General features: G+C 42.2%; 1 protein-coding gene across 1 annotated transcript in view; it reads left to right on the forward strand.

The window, feature by feature from the left end:
- Positions 1-461: 461 nt before the first annotated feature.
- LOC101568679 (interferon-induced very large GTPase 1-like) overlaps positions 462-10,956 on the forward strand; it is a 45,370-nt gene continuing 34,875 nt past the window's right edge. The window contains exon 1 of the mRNA XM_004648196.2: positions 462-620. The gene's annotated coding sequence lies outside the window, so the exon portion shown is untranslated. The remainder of the gene's footprint in view (positions 621-10,956) is intronic.

Here is a 10,956-nt window from a genome sequence, read left to right on the forward strand (position 1 = left end):
GCATTCCATGGAATAAATATGTCACCATGTAGTCTCCAATTTGTTGTTGAAGGACACTGAGTTTTTTGCATGTTGTGATTGGGTTTCTTTCATGATATCTGTGTACTAACTGAGATTCATTTTGTTGTATTATCCATGTAGCTAGAGTGTAAAAATTAATCAATTCATTTTGTGTGCTATGACCTCCCTCCAGTGTTTTCTAGCACCGACATGGGATAGGGTGCCAAATCACTGCCATTTGGTCCTGGTGCCTTGTTAAGATTTAAGTTTCATTTTCCTTGCATTTGTTTCTACAAGTTTCTGTTTCCTGCAAATTTAACCATTGCGACACACATCCTACCCCTTGCCTTCTAGAAAAAGATGATCATTTATATCATTTTCTCCACCCCAAATGGAAAGCCCCATATGATTTTTTTTATGTTTTAAGCCAATAAGAAAACACAATTGCATTTCTTTTCCCAGGACTACATAGGTACAGAGTGCACCACCCTCCTGCTCCTGGGTCAATGACTGTTCCCTGCTGGATGCTGACTGCTGGCTGATGAATTTGCTTGTCTCTGCACTTGGCTCCCCTGGGTGACCAACTGAGGTGAAGGCACTTGCCACAGCAGTCCATTCAAGTACGTGGTTATGTCAGTTTGGTATACAGTCACTCAGTGACACCACATGAGTATTGTCCTCATCCTTAATGATATTCATATATGGGACCAGCTGAAATTTTATTTGCAGATATTTTCTAATTTTTATATTACACATCAACAGTTGTTCTATTGATAGCTTTATTTATTTCTGTATTAATTAAGATTGTACATATTAGATTACAATGTATATTCTCCAAGAATACCAAATACTGCTATAGTTTACATATACAGTTTTACTCCTGAAAAATCAAATCAATAGTAGCTGGGTTTCATGTATGTAAACATAACACAGTGGAAGGGTAAACTGAGGCACAGTTGAGACTGCTAAGGCAGGCAGCATTTAAGCAACATGTGAGGACTTTACTGAAAATAGGTATGGCCAGACCAAGGGTGCAAAGATCACTGACTCCAAGTGAGGAGCAATAGTAAGTTGTATAGGGGAGATTAGGCAAGGTAGGAGGGAATGGTTGAGGGGAGGGCAGAATTTTGGACCTTTGCGTAGGAGGTCTAGAGCTTTCTGACAGATGTGGAGGTGTTTGTTATGGGGATACTGGCAAGCACAGCATGTCTCCTGTGATTCTGTGCAGAATCTGCTCTCTGCAACTTGAGCTGTGTGTGGCAGCTGATGGCTTCCTGTTGAATGCTGAGCTCCTTCAGGGGAGAAGAACAGATCTATTTGGGGAGTTGTTCTTTTGTAGGTGTGTGTGGGTTTAGTTCAGAGACATGACATTCCTGTCTGCTGAGTTACAGCAAAAGAAGAGAGGAGGAGGTGTAGTTTCTCAGGACTTCTTAAAGCAGGACTAGAGGATTATGTGGGCATCAGAGAAATCTGAGACAGGAATAAATGAAGGGGTAGAGGGGCTAGGCTGGTGGTGATTTTATCAGACCGAGGCAAGGTGACAGAATTCTAGGAGTGTGAGAATCTTTGGTTCTGGCTATAGTCAGCTGGAGAATCCTCTGGGATAGCCACGTCGTGGGCCATCAGATAGAGCTGTCTGGATTTTGTCAATTGGATCCATCCTTGTGTGAAATTTGTTGAGTCTTACTATGCAAAGTCCAAGCAGAAAGAGCAGAAAGACTGAGAGACTATGGTCCCAAGTATGTGGGGAAGCAGGATGTCCAGCCAGTTTGGAAGAAGACTCATAGCTGAGCCATGCTGAAGCCACCCTTGCCTGTTCTTTGAGCCTGGTGGCTTGATCCTAGAGACTCTTGACTTTCTGATGAACAAATCACAAGCTGTTAACAGAAACAGTATTCATCTCTGAGGAAGATGGAGGTGCCTCCTTTCACTGTAGTGAGCAGATCCTGGGTGTGCATGGTGGTTCTCGAGTGCCATCCCAGCCAGTTGTAGTTCTTTCTGTAAAGTAAGGGTAGAATTAGAAATTTTTCCAAAATCCTCTGACATTTTTTTTTCTGTGAGGTCCTGGCCAGCTGTGGTGGAGACAGCCACCCCTACAACTCCTGTCCCCATATCTGTGAAGATTCCAAGATCTGTTAGTCGGGCTGAGTGTTGGGCCTTGTAGGCATTGTCTGAGAGGGGTCAGTGCAGCTATCAGGAGCTCTGGGTGCCAAGGGACTATATCTATTTTGAGGGCCAGGAATATTAGGGTACATGTTTCAGTCAATTTTATGGGCAGACAGAGATAAGAGGAGGTTGATCACAGCCAGAAGACCCAGGATGTGTTTAATCAGAAAATAGCATGCATCAGTTGATTTTTTAGCTTAGAACCTTCTTTTATCATTGTCCTATGCTGGAGATGAGTATGGCCCTTGCATAAAAGGTGGAGCAGATCCTGAATGGTCCTTTCGGGTGGCACCTGGTATTTTATCCTGCCACTAAAATGGAATGTTATCCAGTCCACAAGAAGCTATTGGGTGTTCTTTGGCAGGCATTATCAGGCATTGGATAGAGATGGTGTCCCTCTTTGGGGCGTTTGGCCAGGGAAGGTGAGTCAGGTGCTGGATGAGAATACAGCAGAAATTTGAGATAGGGAAGTTGATTCGGTGATCATTGGGAAATTTTGATTCATGATTTTGTTTCTGGGCTTGGTATTCTTGACAGTCTGAATCAAGCTGAGTCGAATGCTGTGTTCTTGTAGTCTCAGGGAAAGTGTTGGTTGACAGTTAAGTTGAATTAAGAGGAGGTCAAGTGTCCTTCAGACACTCCTCAGGAGCTCCTGTAGAGGTATTGGGTGACCTATGAAAAAATTTTTATGCCTGCAGCTATTGGTCTTGTGATATGGAGGCATTTTTGTGTACTGGGGTTCTTAAGCATGGTTTTGCTTTGAGTGGTTCAGTAGAAAACAGGCCAGGTGTATAGTATCTCTGAGGTAGGAGGGTAGCTCTGGGGGATTGTCTGGGCCTAGGGCTTCTTTTGGAGTTCAGGCATTTTGGGCAGGGTGGGTGTGTATTCTGGGGCTGGGGATAGAAAAGACATAGCAAGGTGATGAGGAGCCTGATCAGCAGGAGGAAGGTGATGGTGAGAAGACTCCTTCTGGCAAGACCTGGCTCATTTGAAAACATGGGGAGGGTGGGTGGTGCAGTGTTTGACTGATAGATAGTTCCTGAGAGCACACAAGGGAAAGAGCAGCAGTCCCACACACAAAAGGAGGATAACTGTTAGAAGGCACCTCTTAGCGTGGTTCCAGTCACTTAGGACTACTGAAAGCAGTCTGACAGCAAATATGAGGACTGGAGTTATGAATGTGTGAGTAGGAACTGGTCATGGCAATACATGGGGACCCTCGGCATTTGGAAAAGTTAGGCAGAGAATGAATGGGAAAGTGAAAAAGTGGATTTCTTCCATGGGAAAGACATGAAAATTTCCTTCAACGGTGAGATCCTCAATTCAAGAGACAAAGGATCACAAGGAGCCAGATCAGGGCTTAACCAGGGGAAAGTATAATAGATTTTTTGCAAAAATAATGAATCTAGGAGTAAGGTAAGGTTTTGACACTGGGCATTGTTGAAGGATGTGGGTTAGATGTATGAGGAGGTAGTAAGCAGCCCAAGAGTGAGAAGATAGGTGAAAGGTTTGAGATCTTTGGTGCAAAGGAGGACTAGGAGGAGGGGAAACAGACAGACTTTGTAGTACAAAGTGAGTGGCAGAGTATGTCCTCAGATAATAAACTCTGGACCCAATGGAGAATCCACGCAGGAGTATGGGTCTGAGGGTGAGGGAAAAAGAGGCTTATTATCCAGTGTAAGATAGGTTCCAGCAAGTGAGCCTGGGGAACTTGAGCAGAGATCTGCCTTAGGGAACTGATGAAATGCGAGGTCAGAAAAGGCCCCAGAACCTCAGGAATGGAGGTGAAAAACAAGGAGGTGAGGGAGAGTGCTTGCATTTTCCAGTGAGAATCTTTGGCAGCCAGTGAGGTCTTCGCAGAGGTGGGTAAGCAGGATCTGGGAGTGAAGTTTTAGAGGAGAGCAAAGAACCCCTTTGGGTGGTTCCTATAGGTGGGCTGCCATTGGAGTGCTATAGATGATGTGGGGGGGGGCTGTCCATTTGGATTTGAAGGGTTGAGAGTGTGGAGTTTTTACCACTCATCTGCTAGCAAGGTCCACCTCCTACATCTGGATGTTGGAAGAAGCTAAGATGAAACTTGCTGTTTTTTGGATCCATTTCCTGGGTAGTTGCAGGGAGCAAAGGTAGAGACCTAGGCAGTTAGTTTCAGGGATGCTGTAAGGAAGGATCCAGAAGAAAGGAGAGGCCATACAGAAGTTCAAAGGGGCTGTAGCCTGTGGGTTTGCTTTCCTTAGTCTGATGACAGCCTTAGGGAGGGGAGATGTTTAGTTGTAGTAAGAATTTTGTGAGTTGCGCCTTAATTAGGTTATTTTATCCTTTCTGGGCAACAGGTTCTGTGGGAGTGTGGAGTTTCCAGTCTACACTGAGAGGCTGCGCGACCTCTAACATTATTTGAGCTATTGAAGCCAGCCCATTGTCTGGTGGGATTGAGATAGGCAGAACAAACTGTGGGACAATATTTGACTGGAGGTACTGTATGACTGCCTCAGTATTTTCAAAGGTAATAGAGAATCCCTCAGTCCATCTTGTGAAGGTGTCTAGCCGGACTAGGAGATAGGTGAATTTTTTTACTCAAGTCACTTGGGTAAAGTCAATTTACAATCCTGGGTAGGAGAAATCCATGAGTTTGGTAGTAATGGGGATGGAGAAAGCCCTGGGAGAGTCAGCATAGCACACTGCTCAGTATGTGGTGAACCTTCTCTGTGTGGTCTTTCAGGATGGGGCTGACATGAGAGGGTGAAGTGAGCAAGTAAGAAGTTTGCAACCCACATGCAAGCGATCATGGAGGGAGGAGAGTATCTGATGAGTCACAGAGACCAGAAGGAAATACTTTCCTTGGTCAAGGAACCATCTTTGGTCAGTTGGGAGTGTCTGGTACTGGGAGTGTTCTGGGAAATAGATGAGGGTGGTGCCTATCAGGGAGAGGTATTCCCTCTTGGAGAGCAGGCAGATTGCTGGAGGAGGTAACAGCCTCCTTGGCTGTCTGCTTTGGGAAAGTTTCCCTATGATAAAAGATATGTATGTTTTTGATGTTTCTTATAGTGTGTAATTCCTTCATCCAGGAGTGTCATTTTGAGGTGGGAATTGGTGATGGAGGATCCCCTGGTCATAAGCAATTCTCTTTTAGACCAATTGATGTATGGTTGTGAAGAATGTGAAAAGTGTATTTTGAGTTCATGTAGATGTTAGCTCTTCCTTTTTCCAGGGTTGGGTTGAGGTCAGAGCTGTGAGATCAGCCTGTTGTGAGGTGCTGTATTTGTGGGTGAGAGCTTGGGCCTCAAATACCATGTGATTTGAAACTATTGTATATTCTGCTCAACCACAGAAACATTTGAGGTTTGGCAAGATCTGCATCTATCAACCAGGGGCATCAGTTCTATACAGGAAGAAACAACCCGGTATATAATTGTTAAGGGGGAGATGTTCATGCCCCCAAGCCTGGTGTGTCCTCTCTTTTTTCTTTTTGACTTGGATCACAGGGGGTTGAAAGATAAAAACTTAGTCCTGGAAAATAGGGTAGTGGTAGAAGAAAGCTTAGAGCTGGAGGAGTCTTGGAGCAGAGTTAAGTGGGGGAGGTAAGGAGAACATAGAAGTCATGAGGGGTGGACAAGGTGATGGGATGCTGGAGAGAAATCTTTTTCATCTCCAAGAACATAAGTATAGTGACTGTGCTGCCCACAACAGGGAGGCCTCCTCCCACCCTTGAGTGTGGGTCTAGTTGTGAGGATGAAAGAAAACTGAGCAGGATGTTGAACCTTGACGGAAAACCTCAGGGCTGGGTCTCTATTGTTCTGCTGTGTGAAAGAGGAAGTGGTGGGCAGGGTCTAGAATAGATAAAGAAGTGGTCAGGATTAATGCCTGTTCTAATTTTTGACAGGGTGACGACTTAAAGAGAATTAAGATGAGTTATGTATATGTAATAGCCTCACACAAAGAATGTGAACATTATGTATTGCAGACTTGTTCTGAGAAGGAAAAGGATCCAAAAATGGGTAGAGGGGAGCAAGAAGAAGAGAAAGGGGACTAAAACTGGAATTCACGATGATGTATTCTGTACCATTTCAACTTTATGCTTCATTTCCTTTTACTTATCTATTTTTATCACCATTTATTTATTTATTTATTTGGCGGAACTGGGGATTGAACTCAGGCCCTTGTGCTTTCTAGAGAAGTGCTTATTCCACTGAGACATTTCCTCAGCCCCTCACCTCTTATTTAAAGGACCACATGACTAGATGATCTTTTACCCTCAGCTTTGATGCAAAATAACACTTCTAATATATGGCTCACACTGGAAATTCTGCTTACATGCAAAGAAGAGCATCAGAAATAGGAATAGACAGCTACAATAGACACATGTTAAAACACAAAGAGAAAAATTAATTGGGATTTTCATCTGCAAAAATCGAACATGCAGAAGTTTTAAGACTTGTGAAGAACACACTGATGAATTTCCCACTGTTGCTGTGCCAGAAGATTGATAAAAAATTTCATAAAATTGAACACAATCTAAACAAACAATGATGCAAAGGGAGAGGTGAGGGGGAGAGAGAGAGAGAGAGAGAGAGAGAGAGAGAGAGAGAGAGAGAGACAGACAGGTTGATGATAGCCTTGTGTTTTCTATTTAATTAATTATTTATTTATTTATCTTTTGTTTTGGAGATTGAACTCTGACCTTGCACTTTCCAGGCAGGTGCTTATGCTGCTGAACTATCTCCCTACACCTACCAAGCTTGTTTTTAATAACTACACTCTCTCAGCAAATAACTAGGATCCCATGAAAAATGCATTAATTATTGTTTAGAGCTTGCCCGTTATTAGTACTTCTCACTAGACCCCACTTCTTAAAGGTTGCACAGCCCCTCTCAAGTCTGCCACCCTGAGAACAAGCTTTCAATCACTTAGAGATTTAGGGAATAACCAAATGCTAACCTGAACACAGCATTCTTCCCTGACTCCCAGAAGTTTTTGTCCATTTCAGTGCAATATACATTCATTCTCAACTAATAATACTGCATTGTTAACTGACTTGTCAGTCTCAAAGTGCAAATCCAAAATGCAATTTAACACTCCTATCAAACTCTGTCTTCTGTGAGTCCCTGTAAAAATTAAAAAGTGACATCCCTCAAATATATAATATTGATACCACTGTAGACCTTACGTTCCTATTCCAGAAGGGCTGAGTAGGTAAGTAGAAAACTATAATCAAATTAAAGCAAGAACAAAACTGAGCAGAAACCGATTAGGCCCTAAATCTCCATATGTGGAATCCTAGACAGTGAAACTAGGCCCATGATGCCAAGAACATGGACAGCCACACTGGTACTGTTTTGAGGGTCCCCAGCATGAGATTTCTGTCTGAGGCTTCACAGTGATGTTGGCAGCTTTCCCAAGCAGATGGTTCATGCCTTTTGCTATTGTACCTGTATGTAGGTCTCCAATTTGGCTCCACTTCCACAGCCTTTTGGAGTGTAACTCAGTAATGAGGCTGCCTCTTTGATGAAAGGCACCAGGGCTTTACGAGAAGCCAACAGGGCAAAGTTAGATACGTTTTTCTCCTCAGGAGGAGGGAATGCTTGTGCCTTCTGCCATGTGAGAGTGCAGCAAGCACAGCTCTTACGAAGCACGGAACTCGGCCAGGCCTTGCTCTTGCATCCTCAGCTTCCAGAAGCAGATTTCTATCATTTATATATTACCTAGTCATGGGTATTTTGTTAGAGTTACACAGCTTTAATAGCATGATAAAAGTGTAGTCAGATTTTCAACCTTTCCTTTACTTCTGATAGTGCAATTTTAGATTCTCTTACTATTGTATTAGAGGTGACAGTAAGATTTACAACTTCCTTGACTTACTCATGTGAAATTCTAGATTGAAAATTTAATGACACTGGCAATGATAGAGGGCACAAGATGAAATAAATGTTCTTGTTTTCACCCATTTTGGATGATGATAACAGGACACTCAAGAGCAGGTAATTTAGAATGAACAGAGTCTTTAAGCTCACCAAGCTGGAAGCTGGAAAGACCAAAATACTGACTTTGGAGCCTGACAAAGGCCTTCTTATTAAGTCATCCTATAGATGAGAACAAAGTGGAGGGAGCAAAGTGAGCTCATTTTGCTCTTCCACAATGTCATTGATCACACAGTGAGAGCATAGTCTTCTTGACCTCATCATCTCTCAAAGGTCCAGCCTTTTTATGTTCTTAATTTTTAAAGCTCCTACATTTGAGAGCTGTTACACTGGCATTTGAATTTCAACATGAGCTCTGGAGGAGATAAACATTTAAAGCAAAATATTACGCCCCAGGATGCTCAAAATCCCTGTTCTCTCACACATAGAAGATATGCACATCCTATCCTAATAGCTCCAAACTCTTAATGTATTCCAAAATCAACTCAAAAGGCCAAAGTCCAGACACTAGTCCAAGGCACAAATGGGAGAACTGTAAGGAACCATTTGACGGTGTCAGTCTTCATCTGTGAGTTGGTGAAATCAAATGTGTTAATATACTTACAAAATGTAAGACTTGAAAGGGTGAAGGTTTCCCATTTGAAAGGGAGCAAAATAAAATCAATGACTCAGCAGACTAAGCACCTGCCTAGGTAAGCACAAGGACCCAGGTTCCATCCACCTACTGCAAGCTGTGAAGCTCCTCCCAGGGCGCACCTAGCCAACCACCAAGACTGAGCTATGTGGTACAAGCCTATAATCCCAAGACAAGAGAGGCTGAAATTGGAGGATCACTAGGAGTCTGTGCTGCGTAGTGAGATTCGGTACCAAATACAAAAATTTTTAAATAAAGAAATAAAGTAAAATAGATGGAAATCCTGTCCATGGCAGCTCTGTCCCAGTGATGCTGCAGCATCCTTAAAAATCTAGGAGAAAGCTGCATGTGTGGAGAATTAGCACCCCATGGATGACAGCAAGGTTTGTGACTTGTACCTTCTAACTTTGATCAGTTCCACATACAGGGACAACCTGAGACACAGCTGGGGCAATCAGGGAGAGTGGCACACAGCATGTGGGATCAGAGGCCTCAGGAAAGAGGAAATTCTAAAGAACTTTGTATCGCTTGAATCACTCTCTGGAAACTGCTTGCCCTCAAGAGCCCAGAGCTCTGGCTAAGAATGGAAGTGGTAGTGTGCAACTTTTGTGTAATCTCTTTGTATTATTTTCCCACTTTGTCAATGAATAACATGTGTCTTCCTTTCAGTTGTGCTAATCCCTTTATCTAATACTACTTTGGTCACATATTTGCTTATCTTTCTTGCACGATTTTTTTTATTTGTATAGTATATAGCCATGGTAGTATGTTTCAAATTGTTAAATTCTGCTTCCCTTTAAAAAACAAATTTCATTTTTAAACTATTTCTCTCTTCTTTCATTTTGTTATGTTGATGCAGTTCAGAGAAAGCATGCAGTTCTGTGAGTGCTCTGCTGCTTAGAGATTTGTTTTGTTCAATGCATTAGGCTGTCATTCTTAAATTCTGCCTTCTGTGTACCCCTCAGGCAATATTTATTTAGCTTTTTCTATCTTTATAACAAAGATAGCACTGGCTTGAAATACCCCATTTATATCTGAGAGCTCATAAAAGTCTTTTACCATCTTTAGTTTTTAACTAATATTCTTATTATGAACACATTAGTATCTCTAAGTAGTTTCTGACTTGTCCTGTAGTGCTTGTTAGCCTTTGACAAACTTGCCTTTTATGCCTCATTTGTGGTACTCTGATTCTTATTGGATATGCTTCTTCAAACAATTCCAGCATCAATCCATTACCCAGCTACAATTTTGCTTCCACAGACTATTTTTTGTTTTTGCTATAGTAATACTTTGTTTTTCTGTGTCAACTTTTGTCATTGTTCATTTTGTGTTGATATATCAGAATTCTAGGCATGAATAAATAGAGTGGCTAACCATTTACAGACCTACAGTTCCAGAGACTGGGAAACCCAAGATTGAGGCACATGCGCTCTGTGAGAGACTTATTGCAACATCACCACATACAGAAAGCAGATATGGAAAGTGGAAAAAGAGAGATGAATGAACACTTTTATGCTAGTACTTGTTTCAGTGATGAGAGCATTAATCTCAGTGTTGGGAACGGTCTTCATTGCTTAATCACCTTTGAAACAATGCAAGCCTCAATACCATCATATGGCAGTTGAGTTTTATTGTGAGTTTTATAGGAAATAAAAGTTCAACCACTACAGATTGGATGCCTGCTATAGATGTCTAATGAAAATATGTGAAAGCAACAACTAAGGGAAAACTGGTGAGGGAAGATAAATATTAAATGGCCTAAGAAAAGCTTAAGAGAGGTAAGAGAAGGTGAAGTAAAACCAATTAAGATGTGTTGTGTACATACAACATCTCCCTATGATGAATGTAAACATATTTCAGCATACATGTACTACTAAAGAAGAGTAACAGGGAGATAGAAGTAGTTCCAGTTGATACAAATTTTGCAGAAACTAATAGAGGAAAGATAATTGAGCAGCAGTGATATGATTATTTGTTTGTTTATTTATTTATTTAGTTGTTACAGGGTCTCACTACACAGCTCATTCTTGTACTGATCCTCCTATGAGTTTTAAGCCTCCAGAGCGCCAGGACTACAGGTGTGCATCACCATGTCCAGACTATGTTGTGGTCTCTGCATGCCTCAGGGGTGGGGCTGGCATGGCATGTGCTGCCAGGGATCCAACTCCAGTCCCTGAGCTTGGCTAAACAGGTGCTCAGTCTGCTGAGCTATCTTGCTGGCCTGTAACACTATAATTTAAAAAG

This window comes from Octodon degus, unplaced genomic scaffold (genome assembly GCF_000260255.1).
Source record: "Octodon degus isolate 3935 unplaced genomic scaffold, OctDeg1.0 scaffold00359, whole genome shotgun sequence".
Classification (NCBI taxonomy): Eukaryota; Metazoa; Chordata; class Mammalia; order Rodentia; family Octodontidae; genus Octodon; species Octodon degus.